Source organism: Pseudophryne corroboree, chromosome 8 (assembly GCF_028390025.1).
Source record: "Pseudophryne corroboree isolate aPseCor3 chromosome 8, aPseCor3.hap2, whole genome shotgun sequence".
NCBI lineage: Eukaryota > Metazoa > Chordata > Amphibia > Anura > Myobatrachidae > Pseudophryne > Pseudophryne corroboree.
In genome coordinates this window covers 175,682,340-175,688,368 of record NC_086451.1, presented here as the reverse complement: position 1 = coordinate 175,688,368, position 6,029 = coordinate 175,682,340, and the positions used below count along the sequence as shown (strand labels likewise).

Genomic DNA, 6,029 nt, shown 5'->3' with positions numbered 1-6,029 from the left:
GGATTTTATAAAAACAGATAGGAAGCACAATTTAGCAGTGGGTTGCAGAGAAAAAGAAATATGCTGGCAAAAAAAATCCAATTGAGTGATTAAACAGCTCTTCATTTTCTGGCTTTATTTTTATGCTAACAAATTTGTTCTCTGAAAAGTGTCCACAAAGCCAAGTCTCTGATTAACACCTTTGTAGGGATGGTTTTTCACCTATTACTAAATTAAACTTGCTTCATTGGAAAGGCAGCAAGATGCATCCTCATTTCAATTTCTACTGAAATAATACAGGTTGACACCAGGAAACATTAACGCCACTGCATCCTTGCTGCTTTCTCATGTAGAAGTCTGTTTAATGTGAAAACAAGGTGATATCTAATTAGCACACAGGTAAGGAATTAAGAAAATCTTTATTTAAGGGTGAAGATGTTTCTCACAAAATCGTTGCCCCAATGCATCATTGAAATTCAAGCTGGAAAGATGATTTTAATATATCACTTGTACATTTTGTATTGCTCTTCTGGTGACAATGTAGTTTGTTTTTGTCAATTACCCTTTTAATAATAGGGTAAAGAAAATTAAGTGGATTTTTTAAAGAAAACTATACTGTCAATATACTATTCAAACAAATTAAAATGGTAAAAGTTATTGTACTTCAAGTAAAAATAAAAGAGCAAAAATATCAATCCCAGTTTTGATTACTTAAATTAACAAAGAAAATGCATATAACAAAGGATAGTTTCAATCTGCCTACCGCTGGGTTATGGGCCCAGCATGCTTCCATTGCTGTACTCTGCTGCACATGTAAGTGCAAGAGATCCTGAAGCACTCACTCATCATGGGAAAGTACCAATGTGTTTCTTCGTTGGTTGATGGAAGAAACATCTTACAAAAACTCTCCAGATTATTGACTTTTTTAAAATTTTTCAAGGAAACGTTTTAGATGAATGCTTATTAGCCTTTGTCAGTATGGACTTTTGCAAAGTGTCTCTGTTGCGCAATCAGTTAGTGTGTATGGCTATTAACCAAAAGGTTGGTGGTTCAATCCCACCCAGGGACGTAATTGACCTTGTTATCAGATTTTGGTGATCTTTAAGTAGACAAGACAAAATTTCAAACCCCCTCTTATGGTGTAGGGTACCTGGCCTTCTCTGATGTAATCAGAGTTAGATTTGATTCAGTGATTTTATAAAAACAGCTAGGAAGCACAATTTAGCAGTGGGTTGCAGAGAAAAAGAAATATGCTGGCAAAAAAATCCAATTGAGTGATTAAACAGCTCTTAATTTTCTGGCTTTATTTTTATGCTAACAAATTTGTTCTCTGAAAAGTTTCCACAAAGCCAAGTCTCTGATTAACACCTTTGTAAGGATGGTTTTTCACCTATTACTAAATTAAACTTGCTTCATTGGAAAGGCAGCAAGATGCATCCTCATTTCAATGTCTACTGAAATAATACAGGTTGACACCAGGAAACATTAACGCCACTGCATCCTTGCTGCTTTCTCATGTGGAAGTCTGTTTAATGTGAAAACAAGGTGATATCTAATTAGCACACAGGTAAGGAATTAAGAAAATCTTTATTTAAGGGTGAAAATGTTTCTCACAAAATCGTTGCCCCAATGCATCATTGAAATTCAAGCTGGAAAGATGATTTTAATATATCACTTGTACATTTTGTATTGCTCTTCTGGTGACAATGTAGTTTGTTTTTGTAAATTACCCTTTTAATAATAGGGTAAAGAAAATTAAGTGGATTTTTAAAAGAAAACAATACTTTCAATATACTATTAAAACAAATTAAAATGGTAAAAGTTATTGTACTTTAATGAAAAATAAAAGAGCAAAAATATCAATCCCAGTTTTGGATTACTTTAATTAACAAAAAAAATGCATATAGCAGAGGATAGTTTTAATCTGCCTACCTCTGGGTTATGGGCCCAGCATGCTTCCATTGCAGTACTCTGCTGCACATGTAAGTGCAAGAGATCCTGAAGCACTCACTCATCATGGGAAAGTACCAATGTGTTTCTTTGTTGGTGGATGGAAGAAACATCTTACAAAAACTCTCCAGATTATTGACTTTTTAAAGTTTTTCTAGGAAACGTTTTAGATGAATGCTTATTAGCCTATGTCAGTAAGTACTTTTGCAAAGTGTCTCTGTGGTGCAATCAGTTATTGTGTACGGCTATAAACCAAAAGGTTGGTGGTTCAATCCCACCCAGGCACGTAATTGACCTTGTTATCAGATTTTGGTGATCTTTAAGTAGACAAGTCAAAATTTCAAACCCCCTCTTATGGTGTAGGGTACCTGGCCTTCTCTGATGTAATCAGAGTTAGATTTGATTCAGTGATTTTATAAAAACAGCTAGGAAGCACAATTTAGCAGTGGGTTGCAGAGAAAAAGAAATATGCTGGCAAAAAAATCCAATTGAGTGATTAAACAGCTCTTCATTTTCTGGCTTTATTTTTATGCTAACAAATTTGTTCTCTGAAAAGTGTCCACAAAGACAAGTCTCTGATTAACACATTTGTAGGGATGGTTTTTCACCTATTACTAAATTAAACTTGCTTCATTGGAAAGGCAGCAAGATGCATCCTCATTTCAATGTCTACTGAAATAATACGGGTTGACACCAGGAAACATTAACGCCACTGCATCCTTGCTGCTTTCTCATGTGGAAGTCTGTTTAATGTGAAAACAAGGTGATATCTAATTAGCACACAGGTAAGGAATTAAGAAAATCTTTTTTTTTAAGGGTGAAGATGTTTCTCACAAAATCGTTGCCCCAATGCATCATTGAAATTCAAGCTGGAAAGATGATTTTAATATATCACTTGTACATTTTGTATTGCTCTTCTGGTGACAATGTAGTTTGTTTTTGTAAATTACCCTTTTAATAATAGGGTAAAGAAAATTAAGTGGATTTTTTAAAGAAAACTATACTGTCAATATACTATTAAAACAAATTAAAATGGTAAAAGTTATTGTACTTTAAGTAAAAATAAAAGAGCAAAAATATCAATCCCAGTTTTGATTACTTAAATGAACAAAAAAAAATGCATATAGCAAAGGATAGTTTCAATCTGCCTACCTCTGGGTTATGGGCCCAGCATGCTTCCATTGCAGTACTCTGCTGCACATGTAAGTGCAAGAGATCCTGAAGCACTCAGTCATCATGGGAAAGTACCAATGTGTTTCTTCGTTGGTTGATGGAAGAAACATCTTACAAAAACTCTCCAGATTATTGACTTTTTAAAGTTTTTCTAGGAAACGTTCTAGATGTATGCTTATTAGCCTTTGTCAGTATGCACTTTTGCAAAGTGTCTTTGTGGCGCAATCAGTTAGTGTGCACGGCTATTAACCAAAAGGTTGGTAGTTCAATCCCACCCAGGGACGTAATTGACCTTGTTATCAGATTTTGGTGATCTTTAAGTAGACAAGTCAAAATTTCAAATCCCCTCTTATGGTGTAGGGTACCTGGCCTTCTCTGATGTAATCAGAGTTAGATTTGATTCATTGATTTTATATAAAAACAGCTAGGAAGCACAATTTAGCAGTGGGTTGCAGAGAAAAAGAAATATGCTGGCAAAAAAAAATCCAATTGAGTGATTAAACAGCTCTTCATTTTCTGGCTTTATTTTTATGCTAACAAATTTGTTCTCTGAAAAGTGTCCACAAAGCCAAGTCTCTGATTAACACCTTTGTAGGGATGGTTTTTCACCTATTACTAAATTAAACTTGCTTCATTGGAAAGGCAGCAAGATGCATCCTCATTTCAATGTCTACTGAAATAATACAGGTTGACACCAGGAAACATTAACGCCATGCATCCTTGCTGCTTTCTCATGTGGAAGTCTGTTTAATGTGAAAACAAGGTGATATCTAATTAGCACACAGGTAAGGAATTAAGAAAATCTTTATTTAAGGGTGAAAATGTTTCTCACAAAATCGTTGCCCCAATGCATCATTGAAATTCAAGCTGGAAAGATGATTTTAATATATCACTTGTACATTTTGTATTGCTCTTCTGGTGACAATGTAGTTTGTTTTTGTCAATTACCCTTTTAATAATAGGGTAAAGAAAATTAAGTGGATTTTTTAAAGAAAACTATACTGTCAATATACTATTCAAACAAATTAAAATGGTAAAAGTTATTGTACTTCAAGTAAAAATAAAAGAGCAAAAATATCAATCCCAGTTTGATTACTTAAATTAACAAAAAAAAAATGCATATAGCAAAGGATAGTTTCAATCTGCCTACCTCTGGGTTATGGGCCCAGCATGCTTCCATTGCAGTACTCTGCTGCACATGTAAGTGCAAGAGATCCTGAAACACTCACTCATCATGGGAAAGTACCAATGTGTTTCTTCGTTGGTTGATGGAAGAAACATTTTACAAAAACTCTCCAGATTATTGACTTTTTAAAGTTTTTCTAGGAAACGTTCTAGATGTATGCTTATTAGCCTTTGTCAGTATGTACTTTTTGGGAAGTGTCTCTGTGGCGCAATCGGTTAGTGTGTCCGGCTACTAACCAAAAGGTTGGTGGTTCAATCCCAACCAGGGACGTAATTGACCTTGTTATCAGATTTTGGTGATCTTTAAGTAGACAAGTCAAAATTTCAAACCCCCTGTTATGGTGTAGGGTACCTGGCCTTCTCTGATGTAGTTAGATTTGATTCAGTGATTTTATAAAAACAGCTAGGAAGCACAATTTAGCAGTGGGTTGCAGAGAAAAAGAAATATGCTGGCAAAAAAAATCCAATTGAGTGATTAAACAGCTCTTCATTTTCTGGCTTTATTTTTATGCTAACAAATTTGTTCTTTGAAAAGTGTCCACAAAGCCAAGTCTCTGATTAACACCTTTGTAGGGATGGTTTTTCACCTATTACTAAATTAAACTTGCTTCATTGGAAAGGCAGCAAGATGCATCCTCAATTCAATGTCTACTGAAATAATACAGGTTGACACCAGGAAACATTAACGCCACTGTATCCTTGCTGCTTTCTCATGTGGAAGTCTGTTTAATGTGAAAACAAGGTGATATCTAATTAGCACACAGGTAAGGAATTAAGAAAATCTTTATTTAAGGGTGAAGATGTTTCTCACAAAATCGTTGCCCCAATGCATCATTGAAATTCAAGCTGGAAAGATGATTTTAATATATCACTTGTACATTTTGTATTGCTCTTCTGGTGACAATGTAGTTTGTTTTTGTCAATTACCATTTTAATAATAGGGTAAAGAAAATTAAGTGGATTTTTGAAAGAAAACAATACTGTCAATATACTATTAAAACAAATTAAAATGGTAAAAGTTATTGTACTTTAAGTAAAAATAAAAGAGCCAAAATATCAATCCCAGTTTTGGATTACTTTAATTAACAAAAAAAAATGCATATAGCAGAGGATAGTTTCAATCTGCCTACCGCTGGGTTATGGGCCCAGCATGCTTCCATTGCTGTACTCTGCTGCACATGTAAGTGCAAGAGATCCTGAAGCACTCACTCATCATGGGAAAGTACCAATGTGTTTCTTCGTTGGTTGATTTAAGAAAATTCTTACAAAAACTCTCCAGATTATTGACTTTTTAAAGTTTTTCTAGGAAACGTTCTAGATTAATGCTTATTAGCCTTTGTCAGTATGTACTTTTTGCAAAGTGTCTCTGTGGCGCAATCGGTTAGTGTGTCTGGCTACTAACCAAAAGGTTGGTGGTTCAATCCCACCCAGGGACATGATTGACATTGTGATCAGGTTTTGGTGATATTTAAGTAGACAAGTCAAAATTTCAAACCCCCTCTTTTGGTGTAGGGTACCTGGCCTTCTCTGATGTAATCGGAGTTAGATTTGATTCAGTGATTTTATAAAAAACAGCTAGGAAGCACAATTTAGCAATGGGTTGCAGAGAAAAAAAATATGCTGGTAGAAAAATCCAATTGAGTGATTAAACAGCTCTTCATTTTCTGCCTTTATTTTTATGCTAACAAATTTGTTCTCTGAAAAGTGTCCACAAAGCCAAGTCTCTGATTAACACCTTTGTA

General features: G+C 34.6%; 1 non-coding gene across 1 annotated transcript; it reads left to right on the top strand.

The window, feature by feature from the left end:
- Nucleotides 1–5,649: 5,649 nt before the first annotated feature.
- Nucleotides 5,650–5,723, top strand: TRNAS-ACU (transfer RNA serine (anticodon ACU)). Its single transcript has one exon. It is a non-coding gene; the product is annotated as a tRNA-Ser (tRNA).
- Nucleotides 5,724–6,029: the final 306 nt, after the last annotated feature.